Here is a 10,684-nt window from a genome sequence, read left to right on the forward strand (position 1 = left end):
GATTGGAGGGAGAGGGTGTGAGGGGATTAGAGGGAGTGAGGGGATTAGAGGGAGAGGGAGTGAGGGGATTGGAGGGAGAGGGCGTGAGGGGATTAGAGGGAGAGGGAGTGAGGGATTGGAGGGAGAGACTGTGAAGGGATTAGAGGGAGAGGGTGTGAGGGGATTAGAGGGAGAGGGTGAGGGGATTAGAGGGAGAGGGTGTGAGGTGAGGTTGGAGGGAGAGGGTGTGAGGGGTTTAGAGGGAGAGGGTGTGAGGGGTTTGGAGGGAGAGGATGTGAGGGGTTTGGAGGGACAGGGTGTGAGGGTTTAGAGGGAGAGGGTGTGAGGGGTTTGGAGGGAGAGGATGTGAGGGGATTAGAGGGAGTGGGTGTGTGGGTTTAGAGGGTGAGGGTGTGAGGTGAGGTTGGAGGGTGAGGATGTGAGGTGAGGTTGGAGGGAGAGGGTGTGAGGGATTAGAGGGAGAGGGTGTGAGGTTTAGAGGGTGAGGGTGAGGTGAGGTTGGAGGGAGAGGGTGTGAGGGGTTTGGAGGGAGAGACTGTGAAGGGATTAGAGGGAGAGGGTGTGAGGGGTTTAGAGGGAGAGGGTGTGAGGGTTTAGAGGGTGAGGGTGTGAGGTGAGGTTGGAGGGAGAGGGTGTGAGGGGAAGAGGGAGACGCTCCTGCGCATGCGCAGACTCGCGCCGGCTGGCGGTGGCCCTTCAGCCCGGCTGGCACAACGCTAAAGGCCTTCCACGCCAGCCAGCGGGGCACAAACCACTCCGGCGCCGGCCTAGCTCCTGATGGTGCGGAGGATTCCACACCATTGGGGCTGCCCGACGCTAGAGTGGTTCCCGCCACTGCGTCCGTCAGGACCCTCCGCCCCGCCGGGTACGGGAGAATCCCGGCCCACAGACAGATGACTGGGGCTGTTTAGCACAGGGCTAAATCGCTGGCTTTGAAAGCAGACTAAGGCAGGCCAGCAGCACGGTTCGATTCCCGTACCAGCCTCCCCGAACAGGCGCCGGAATGTGGCGACTAGGGGCTTTTCGCAGTAACTTCATTGAAGCCTACTCGTGACTATAAGCGATTTTCATTTATAAATCACAAACCCTCCTGAATTCTCTGAGTGTGAGCGGACAATCACAGGACCGCATAAATCAGGATCTCTTATCTCCAGTAAACAGAACCTGGAGCGACCGCACAAAGTGAATCAATCTGATTCTATCTGTGTGAAGGAAAGTTGTGGTTTAGACGGTGACTCTGCCCTTGGCTTTCTGTAACCCACAGAGAAACTTTCCATTCTTTTATCTCAAGATTGCGACTCTCTGGATTTCCTCAATTTGATTTTTCAGTCCCTTGCCTATGACATTGGCCGGGATTGAATGTAAAAACTTGCAAATCATGCTGCAGCTGCATAGAACTCTGACAGTGCGGCTCTCCCTCAGTACTGACCCTCTGACAGTGCGGCACTCCCTCAGTACTGACCCTCTGAGAGTGCAGCACTCCCTCAGTACTGACCCTCTGAGAGTGCAGCACTCCCTCAGTAATGACCCTCTGACAGTGCGGCACTCCCTCAGTACTGACCCTCTGACAGTGGAGCAGTCCCTCAGTACTGACCCTCTGACAGTGCGGCACTCCCTCAGTACTGACTCTCTGACAGTGCAGCACTCTTTCAGTACTGACCCTCTGACAGTGCGGCACTCCCTCAGTACTGACCCTCTGACAGTGCAGCACTCCCTCAGTACTGACCCTCGGACAGTGCGGCACTCCCTCAGTACTGACCCTCTGACAGTGCAGCACTCCCTCAGTACTGACCCTCTGACAGTGCGGCACTCCCTCAGTACTGACCCTCTGACAGTGCGGCACTCCCTCAGTACTGACCCTCTGACAGTGCAGCACTCCCTCAGTACTGACCCTCTGACAGTGCGGCACTCCCTCAGTACTGACCCTCTGACAGTGCAGCACTCCCTCAGTACTGACCCTCTGACAGTGCGGCACTCCCTCAGTACTGACCCTCTGACAGTGCTGCATTCCCTCAGTACTGACCCTCTGACAGTGCTTTACTCCCTCAGTACTGACCCTCTGACAGTGCTGCATTCCCTCAGTACTGACCCTCTGACAGTGCGGCACTCCCTCAGTACTGACCCTCTGACAGGGCAGCATTCCCTCAGTACTGACCCTCTGACAGTGCAGCACTCCCTCAGTACTGACCCTCTGACAGTGCAGCACTCCCTCAGTACTGACCCTCTGACAGTGCAGCGCTCCCTCAGTACTGACCCTCTGACAGTGCGGCACTCCCTCAGTACTGACCCTCTGACAGTGCAGCACTCCCTCAGTACTGACCCTCTGACAGTGCAGCACTCCCTCAGTACTGACCCTCTGACAGTGCGGCACTCCCTCAGTACTGACCCTCTGACAGTGCAGCACTCCCTCAGTACTGACCCTCTGACAGTGCGGCACTCCCTCAGTACTGACCCTCTGACCTCCCTCAGTACCGACCCTCTGACAGGGCAGCACTCCCTCAGTACTGACCCTCTGACAGTGCAGCACTCCCTCAGTACTGACCCTCTGACAGTGCGGCACTCCCTCAGTACTGACCCTCTGACAGTGCAGCACTCCCTCAGTACTGACCCTCTGACAGTGCGGCACTCCCTCAGTACTGACCCCTCTGACAGTGCAGCACACCCTCAGTACTGACCCTCTGACAGTACAGCACTCCCTCAGTACTGACCCTCTGACAGTGGCGGCACTCCCTCAGTACTGAACATTCTGCTGGAAACCCCCCCCCCCCCCCCCCCCCACAGGACAGCGAGGGGTTTCTGTGCCAGCGAGGGTTCCTGTGCCAGCGAGGAGGTTCCTGTGCCAGCGAGGGGTTCCTGTGCCAGCGAGGGGTTCCCGTCCCAGCGAGGGTTCCTGTGCCAGCGAGGGGTTTCTGTGCCAGCGAGGGGTTCCTTTGCCATGCAGGGGTTCCTTGCCAGCGAGGGGTTCCTGTGCCAGCGAGGGGTTCCTGTCCCAGCGGGGTTCCTGTGCCCGCGAGGGGTTCCTGTGCCAGCGAGGGGTTCCTGTGTCAGCGAGGGGTTCCTGTGCCAGCGAGGGGTTCCTGTGCCGCGAGGGGTTCCTGTGCCAGCGAGGGTTCCTGGTGTCAGCGAGGGGTTCCTGTGCCAGCGAGGGGTTCCTGTCCCAGCGAGGGGTTTCTGTGTCAGCGAGGGGTTTCTGTGCCAGCGAGGGGTTTCTGTGCCAGCGAGGGGTTCCTGTGCCAGCGAGGGGTTCTGTGCCAGCGAGGGGTTCCTGTGCCAGCGAGGGTTCCTGTGCCAGCGAGGGGTTCCTGTCCAGCGAGGGGTCCCTGTCCCAGAGAGGGTCCCTGTCCCAGCGAGGGGTCCCTGTGCCAGCGAGGGGGTCCGTTGCCAGCGAGGGGTTCCTGTGCCAGCGAGGGGTTCCTGTGCCAGCGAGGGGTTCCTGTGCCAGCGAGGGGCTTCTGTGCCAGCGAGGGGTCCCTGTGCCAGCGAGGGGTTCCCGTGCAGAGAGGGGTTCCTGTGTCAGCGAGGGGTTCCCGTGCCAGCGAGGGGTTCGTGCCAGCGCGGGGGCTTCTGTGCCAGCGAGGGTTCCTGTGCCAGCGAGGGGCTCCTGTGCCAGCGAGGGGTTCCTGTGCCAGCGAGGGGTTCCGTGCCAGCGAGGGGTTCCTGTGTCGAGGGGTTCCTGTGCCAGCGAGGGGTCCTGTGCCAGCGAGGGGTCCCTGTGCCAGCGAGGGGTTCCTGTGCCAGCGAGGGGTTCCTGTGCCAGCGAGGGTTTCTGTGCCAGCGAGGGGTTCCTGTGCCAGCGAGGGGTCCTGTCCCAGCGAGGGGTTTCTGTCCCAGCGAGGGTCCCTGTGCCAGCGAGGGTTCCCGTCCCAGCGAGGGGTTCCTGTGCCAGCGAGGGGTTTCTGTGCCAGCGAGGGGTCCCTGTCCAGCGAGGGGTTTGGTTTTGTGCCAGCGAGGGGTTCCCGTCCCAGCGAGGGTTTCTGTGCCAGCGAGGGTTCCTGTGCCAGCGAGGGGTCCCTGTGTCAGCGGAGGGGTTCCTGTGCCAGCGAGGGTTTTCTGTGCCAGCGAGGGGTTTCCTGTGCCAGCGAGGGGTTCCCGTGCCAGCGAGGGGTTCCTGTGCCAGCGAGGGGTTTCTGTGCCAGCGAGGGGTTTCTGTGCCAGCGAGGGGTTTCTGTGCCAGCGAGGGGCCCTGTCCCAGCGAGGGGTTCCTGTGCCAGCGAGGGGTTCCTGTGCCAGCGAGGGGTTTCCTGTGCCAGCGAGGGGTTTTCTGTGCCAGGAGGGTGGTTCCTGGCCAGCGAGGGGTCCTGTGCCAGGGAGGGTTTCTGTGCCAGCGAGGGGTTCCGTCCCAGCGAGGGGGTTCCTGTGTCCAGCGAGGGGTTCCCGTGCCAGCGAGGGGTTTCTGTGCCAACGAGGGGTCCCTGTGCCAGCGAGGGGTCCCTGTGCCAGCGAGAGGTTCCTGTGCCAGCGAGGGGTTCCTGTGCCAGCGAGGGTTCCTGTGCCAGCGAGGGGTTTCTGTGCCAGCGAGGGGTTCCCGTGCCAGCGAGGGGTTTCTGTGCCAGCGAGGGGTTTCTGTGCCAGCGAGGGTTTCTGTGCCAGCGAGGGGTTCCTGTGCCAGCGAGGGGTTTCTGTGCCACAGCGGGGTTTCTGTGCCAGGAGGGGTCCCTGTCCCAGCGAGGGGTTCCTGTGCCAGCGAGGGGCTCCTGTGCCAGCGAGGGGTCCCTGTCCCAGCGAGGGGTTCCCGTCCCAGCGAGGGGCCCTGTGCCAGCGAGGGGTTTCTGTGCCAGCGAGGGGTTCCTGTGCCAGCGAGGGTTTCCGTGCCAGCGAGGGTTCCTGTGCAGCGAGGGGTTCCTGTGTCAGCGAGGGGTTTCTGTGCCAGCGAGGGGTTCCCGTGCCAGCGAGGGGTTCCCGTCCCAGCGAGGGGTTTCTGTGCCAGCGAGGGTTCCTGTGCCAGCGAGGGCCCTGTGCCAGCGAGGGGTTCCTGTGCCAGCGAGGGGTTTCTGTGCCAGCGAGGGGTTCCCGTGCCAGCGAGGGTTTCTGTGCCAGCGAGGGGGTTCCTGTGCCAGCGAGGGGTTTCTGTGCCAGCGAGGGGTCCTGTGCCAGAGAGGGGTTTCTGTGCCAGCGAGGGGTTCCTGTGCCAGCGAGGGGTTCCCTGTCCCAGCGAGGGGTTCCGTGCCAGCGAGGGGTCCCTGTGCCAGCGAGGGGTTCCTGTGCCAGCGAGGGGTTCCTGTGCCAGCGGGGGTTCCTGTGCCTGAGAGGGGCTCTGTGCCAGCGAGGGGTTTCTGTGCCAGCGAGGGTTCCCGTCCAGCGAGGGGTTCCGTGCCAGCGAGGGGTTCCTGTGCCAGCGAGGGGTTCCTGTGCCAGCGAGGGTTCCTGTGCCAGCGAGGGGTTCCGTCCCAGCGAGGGGTTCCGTGTGCCGCGAGGGGTTCCTGTGTCAGCGAGGGGTTCCTGTGCCAGCGAGGGGTCCTGTGTCAGCGAGGGGTTCCTGTGCCAGCGAGGGGTTTCTGTGCCAGCGAGGGTTCCTGTGCCAGCGAGGGGTTTCTGTGCCAGCGAGGGGTTCCTGTGCCAGCGAGGGTTCCCGTGCCAGCGAGGGGTCCCTGTGCCAGGCGAGGGGTTTCTGTGCCAGCGAGGGGTTCCCGTGCCAGCGAGGGGTTTCTGTGCCAGCGAGGGGTCCCTGTGCCAGCGAGGGGTTCCCGTGCCAGCGAGGGGTCCCTGTGCCAGCGAGGGGTTTCTGTGCCAGCGAGGGGTTTCTGTGCCAGCGAGGGTCCCGTGCCAGCGAGGGGTCCCTGTCCAGCGAGGGGTTTCTGTGCCAGCGAGGGGTCCCTGTCCCAGCGAGGGGTTTCGTGCCAGCGAGGGGTCCCTGTCCCAGCGAGGGGTTCCTGTGCCAGCGAGGGGTTTCTGTCCCAGCGAGGGGTTCCTGTGCCAGCGAGGGGTTCCTGTGCCAGCGAGGGGTTTCTGTGCCAGCGAGGGGTTCTGTGCCAGCGAGGGGTCCCTGTCCCAGCGAGGGGTTCCCGTTGCCAGCGAGGGTCCCTGTGCCAGCGAGGGGTTCCTGTGCCAGCGAGGGTTCCTGTGCCAGCGGGGGGGTTCCTGTGCCTGAGAGGGGCTTCTGTGCCAGCGAGGGGTTTCTGTGTCAGCGAGGGGTTCCTGTGCCAGCGAGGGGTTCTCGGCCAGCGAGGGGTTCTGTGCCAGCGAGGGGTTCCCGTCCCAGTGAGGGTTCCTGTGCCAGCGAGGGGTTCCCGTGCCAGAGAGGGGTTTCCTGTGCCAGCGAGGGGTTTCTGTGCCAGCGAGGGGTTTCTGTGCCAGCGAGGGGTTCCTGTGCCAGCGAGGGGTTCCTGTGCCCGAGGGGTTCCTGTGCCAGCGAGGGGTTCCCGTCCAGCGAGGGGTTCCTGTGCCAGCGAGGGGTCCCGGTGCCAGAGGGGTTCCCGTGCCAGCGAGGGGTTCCCGTCCCAGCGAGGGGTTTCTGTGCCAGCGAGGGGTTCCTGTGCCAGCGAGGGGTTTCTGTGCCAGCGAGGGTTCCTGTGCCAGCGAGGGGTTCCTGTCAGCGAGGGGTTCCTGTGCAGCGAGGGGTTCCCGTCCAGCGAGGGGTTCCTGTGCCAGCGAGGGGTCCTGTGCCAGCGAGGGTTCCTGTGCCAGCGAGGGGTTTCTGTGCCAGCGAGGGGTTCCTGTGCCAGCGAGGGGTTCCCGTGCCAGCGAGGGGTTCCTGTGCCAGCGAGGGGGGTTCCTGTGCCAGCGAGGGTTTCTGTGCCAGCGAGGGGTTTCTGTGCCAGCGAGGGGTCCTGTGCCAGCGAGGGGTCCCTGTCCCAGCGAGGGGTTCCTGTGTCAGCGAGGGGTCCTGTCCCAGCGAGGGGTTCCTGTGCCAGCGAGGGGTTCCTGTGCCAGCGAGGGGTTCCTGTGCCAGCGAGGGGTTGCTGTGCCAGCGAGGGGTTGCTGTGCCAGCGGGGTTCCCGTGCCAGCGAGGGGTCCTGTGCCAGCGAGGGGTTCCTGTGCCAGCGAGGGGTCCTGTGCCAGCGGGGTTGCTGTGCCAGCGAGGGGTTGCTGTGCCAGCGAGGGGTTCCCGTGCCAGCGAGGGGTTCCTGTGCCAGCGAGGGGTTCCTGTGCCAGCGAGGGGTTCTGTGCCAGCGAGGGGTTCTGTCCCAGCGAGGGGTCCCTGTCCCAGCGAGGGTTCCTGTGCCAGCGAGGGGTTCCTGTGCCAGCGAGGGGTTTCCTGTGCCACGAGGGGTTCCTGTGCCAGCGAGGGGTTTCTGTGCCAGCGAGGGGTTCCTGTGTCAGCGAGGGGTTCCTGTGTCACGAGGGGTTTCTGTGTCAGCGAGGGGTTTTCTGTGCCAGCGAGGGGTTCCTGTGTCAGCGAGGGGTTCTGTGTCAGCGAGGGGTTCTGTGCCAGCGAGGGGTTCCTGTGTCAGCGAGGGGTTCCTGCCAGCGAGGGGTTTCTGTCCCAGCGAGGGGTTCCTGTGCCAGCGAGGGGTTCCTGTGCAGCGAGGGGTTTCTGTGCCAGCGAGGGGTTCCTGTGCCAGCGAGGGGTTTCTGTGCCAGCGAGGGGTTTCTGTCCCAGCGAGGGGTTCCCTGTGCCAGCGGGGTTCCTGTGCCAGCGAGGGGTTCCTGTGTCAGCGGGGTCCCTGTGCCAGCGAGGGGTTCCTGTGTCAGCGAGAGGTTCTGTGCCAGCGAGGGGTTCCTGTGCCAGCGAGGGGTTCCTGTGCCAGCGAAGGGTTTCTGTGCCAGCGAGGGTTTCTGTGCCAGCGAAGGGTTTCTGTGTCAGCGAGGGGTCCCTGTGCCAGCGAGGGGTCCCTGTGAGCGAAGGGTTTCTGTGTCAGCGAGGGGTCCTGTGCCAGCGAGGGGTCCCTGTCCCAGCGAGGGGGTTCTGTGCCAGCGAGGGGTTCCTGTGCCAGCGAGGGGTTCCTGTGCAGCGAGGGGTTCCTGTGCCAGCGAGGGCTTCTGTTGCCAGCGAGGGGTCCCTGTGCCAGCGGGGGCTCCTGTGCCAGCGAGGGGTTCCCGTGCCAGCGAGGGTTCCTGTGCCACGAGGGGTCCCTGTCCCAGCGAGGGGTTTCTGTGCCAGCGAGGGGTTTCTGTGCCAGCGAGGGTTTCTGTGCCAGCGAGGGGTTCCTGTGCCAGCGAGGGTTCCCGTCCCAGCGAAGGGTTTGTGCCAGCGAGGGGTTTCTGTGCCAGCGAGGGGTTCCTGTGCCAGCGAGGGGTTCCCGGCCAGCGAGGGGTTTCTGTGCCAGCGAGGGGTCCCTGTGCCAGCGAGGGGTTGCTGTGCCAGCGAGGGGTTCCTGTGCCAGCGAGGGGTTTCCCGTCCCAGGAGGGGTTCCTGTGCCAGCGAGGGGTCCCTGTGCCAGCGAGGGGTTCCTGTGTCAGAGAGGGGTTTCTGTGCCAGCGAGGGGTTTCTGTGCCAGCGAGGGTTCCGTGCCAGCGAGGGGTTCCCGTCCCAGCGAGGGGTCCCTGTCCAGCGAGGGGTTTTCTGTGCCAGCGAGGGTTCCCGTCCCAGCGAGGGGTTTCTGTGCCAGCGAGGGGTTCCTGTGCCAGCGAGGGGTTTCTGTGCCAGGGAGGGGTTTCTGTCATCAGCGAGGGGTTTCTGTGCCAGCGAGGGGTTTCTGTGCCAGCGAGGGGTTTCTGTGCCAGCGAGGGGTCCTGTCCCAGCGAGGGTTCCTGTGCCAACGAGGGGTTCCTGTGCCAGCGAGGGGTCCCTGTGCCAGCGAGGGGTTCCTGTGCCAGCGGGGGTCCCTGTGCCAGCGAGGGGTTCCTGTGTCAGCGAGGGGTTCCTGTGCCAGCGAGGGGTTCCCGTGCCAGAGGGGTTCCTGTGCCAGCGAGGGGTTCCTGTGCCAGTGAGGGGTTCCCGTGCCAGCGAGGGTGTTCTGTGCCAGTGAGGGGTTCCTGTGTCAGCGAGGGGTTCCCGTGCCAGCGAGGGGTTCCTGTGCCAGCGAGGGGTTCCTTGCCAGCGAAGGGTTTCTGTGCCAGCGAGGGGTTCCTGTCCCAGCGAGGGGTTCCTGTGCCAGCGAGGGGTTCCTGTGCCAGCGAGGGGTTACCGTGCCAGCGAGGGGTTTCTGTGCCAGCGAGGGGTTCCCGTGCCAGCGAGGGGTTCCTGTACCAGCGAGGGGTTCCTGTGCCAGCGAGGGGTTTCTGTGCCAGCGAGGGGTTTCTGTGCCAGCGAGGGGTTCCTGTGCCAGCGAGGGGTCCGTGCAGTGAGGGGTTTCTGTGCCAGCGAGGGTTTGTGTTTCTGTGTCAGCGAGGGGTTCCTGTGCCAGTGAGGGGTTTCTGTGTCAGCGAGGGGTTTCCTGTGCCAGCGGGGGTTTTCTGTGCCAGCGAGGGGTTCCTGTGTCAGCGAGGGTTTCTGTGCCAGCGAGGGGTCCCTGTGCCAGCGAGGGGTTTCTGGCCAGCGAGGGGTTCCCGTCCCAGCGAGGGGTTCCTGTGCCAGCGAGGGGTTCCTGTGCCAGCGAGGGGTTCCCGTCCCGCGAGGGGTTCCTGTGCCAGCGAGGGGTTCCCGTCCCAGCGAGGGGTTTCTGTGCCAGCGAGGGGTTTCTGTGCCAGTGAGGGGTTTCTGTGCCAGCGAGGGGTTTCTGTGCCAGCGAGGGGTTTCTGTGCCAGCGGGGGTTTCTGTGCAGTGAGGGGTTCCTGTGCCAGCGAGGGGTTTCCTGTGCCAGCGAGGGGTCCCTGTCCCAGCGAGGGGTTCCTGTGCAGCGAGGGGGTTCCCGTCCCAGCGAGGGTTCCCGTCCAGCGAGGGGTTCCTGTGCCAGCGAGGGGCCTGTGCCAGCGGGGTTCCTGTGCCAGCGAGGGGTTCCTGTGCCAGCGAGGGGTTTCTGTGCCAGCGAGGGGTTTCTGTGCCAGCGAGGGGTTCCCGTGCCAGAGAGGGGGGCTCTGTGCCAGCGAGGGGTTCTGTGCCAGCGAGGGTTCCTGTGCCAGCGAGGGGTTCCCGTCCCAGCGAGGGTTTCTGTGCCAGCGAGGGGTTTCTGTGCCAGCGAGGGGTTTCTGTGCCAGCGAGGGGTTCCTGTGCCAGCGAGGGGTTCCTGTGCCAGCGGGGTTTCTGTGCCAGCGAGGGGTTCCTGTGCCAGCGAGGGGTGTTCCGTGCCAGCGAGGGGTTTCGTGCCAGCGAGGGGTTCCTGTCCCAGCGAGGGGTCCCGTGCCAGCGAGGGGTTCCCGTGCCAGCGAGGGGTTTCTGTGCCAGAGGGGGTTCCTGTGCCAGCGAGGGTCCCTGTGCCAGCGAGGGTTTCTGTGCCAGACGAGGGGTTCCTGTGCCAGTGAGGGTTCCTGTGCCACCGAGGGGTTTCGTGCCAGCGAGGGTTTCTGTGACAGCGAGGAGTTTCTGTGCCAGCGAGGGGTTCCTGTGCCAGCGAGGGGTCCCTGTGCCAGCGAGGGGTTCCTGTGTCAGCGAGGGGTTTCTGTGCCAGCGAGGGGTCCCTGTCCCAGCGAGGGGTTCCTGTGCCAGCGAGGGGGTTTCTGTGCCAGTGAGGGGTTTCTGTGCCAGCGAGGGTTTCTGTGCCGCGAGGGGTTTCTGTGCCAGCGAGGGGTTCCTGTGCCAGCGAGGGGTTCTGTGCCAGCACCCGCGAACCTCAGTATCCAACAGGAACCGGCATCGGTCCCACCAGAGAAATAAATCACATTTACAAAAATAAACTGAGCAAATATAACACATTAGGGGAAGGTTGAAAATTCCCAGTCCACCAGCTGTTGATCGAGCAGGAACCGGTCTGTTCAGTCGGCTGTT

The 10,684-nt window shown here is 64.5% G+C and overlaps 1 protein-coding gene across 1 annotated transcript in view; it reads left to right on the forward strand.

Annotated features, from left to right (window-relative positions):
* LOC119956245 (tolloid-like protein 2) overlaps nucleotides 1-10,684 on the forward strand; it is a 191,057-nt gene that overhangs the window by 145,842 nt on the left and 34,531 nt on the right. The window lies entirely within an intron of this gene.

The sequence above is a fragment of the Scyliorhinus canicula genome, chromosome 22, assembly GCF_902713615.1.
Source record: "Scyliorhinus canicula chromosome 22, sScyCan1.1, whole genome shotgun sequence".
NCBI classification, from domain to species: domain Eukaryota; kingdom Metazoa; phylum Chordata; class Chondrichthyes; order Carcharhiniformes; family Scyliorhinidae; genus Scyliorhinus; species Scyliorhinus canicula.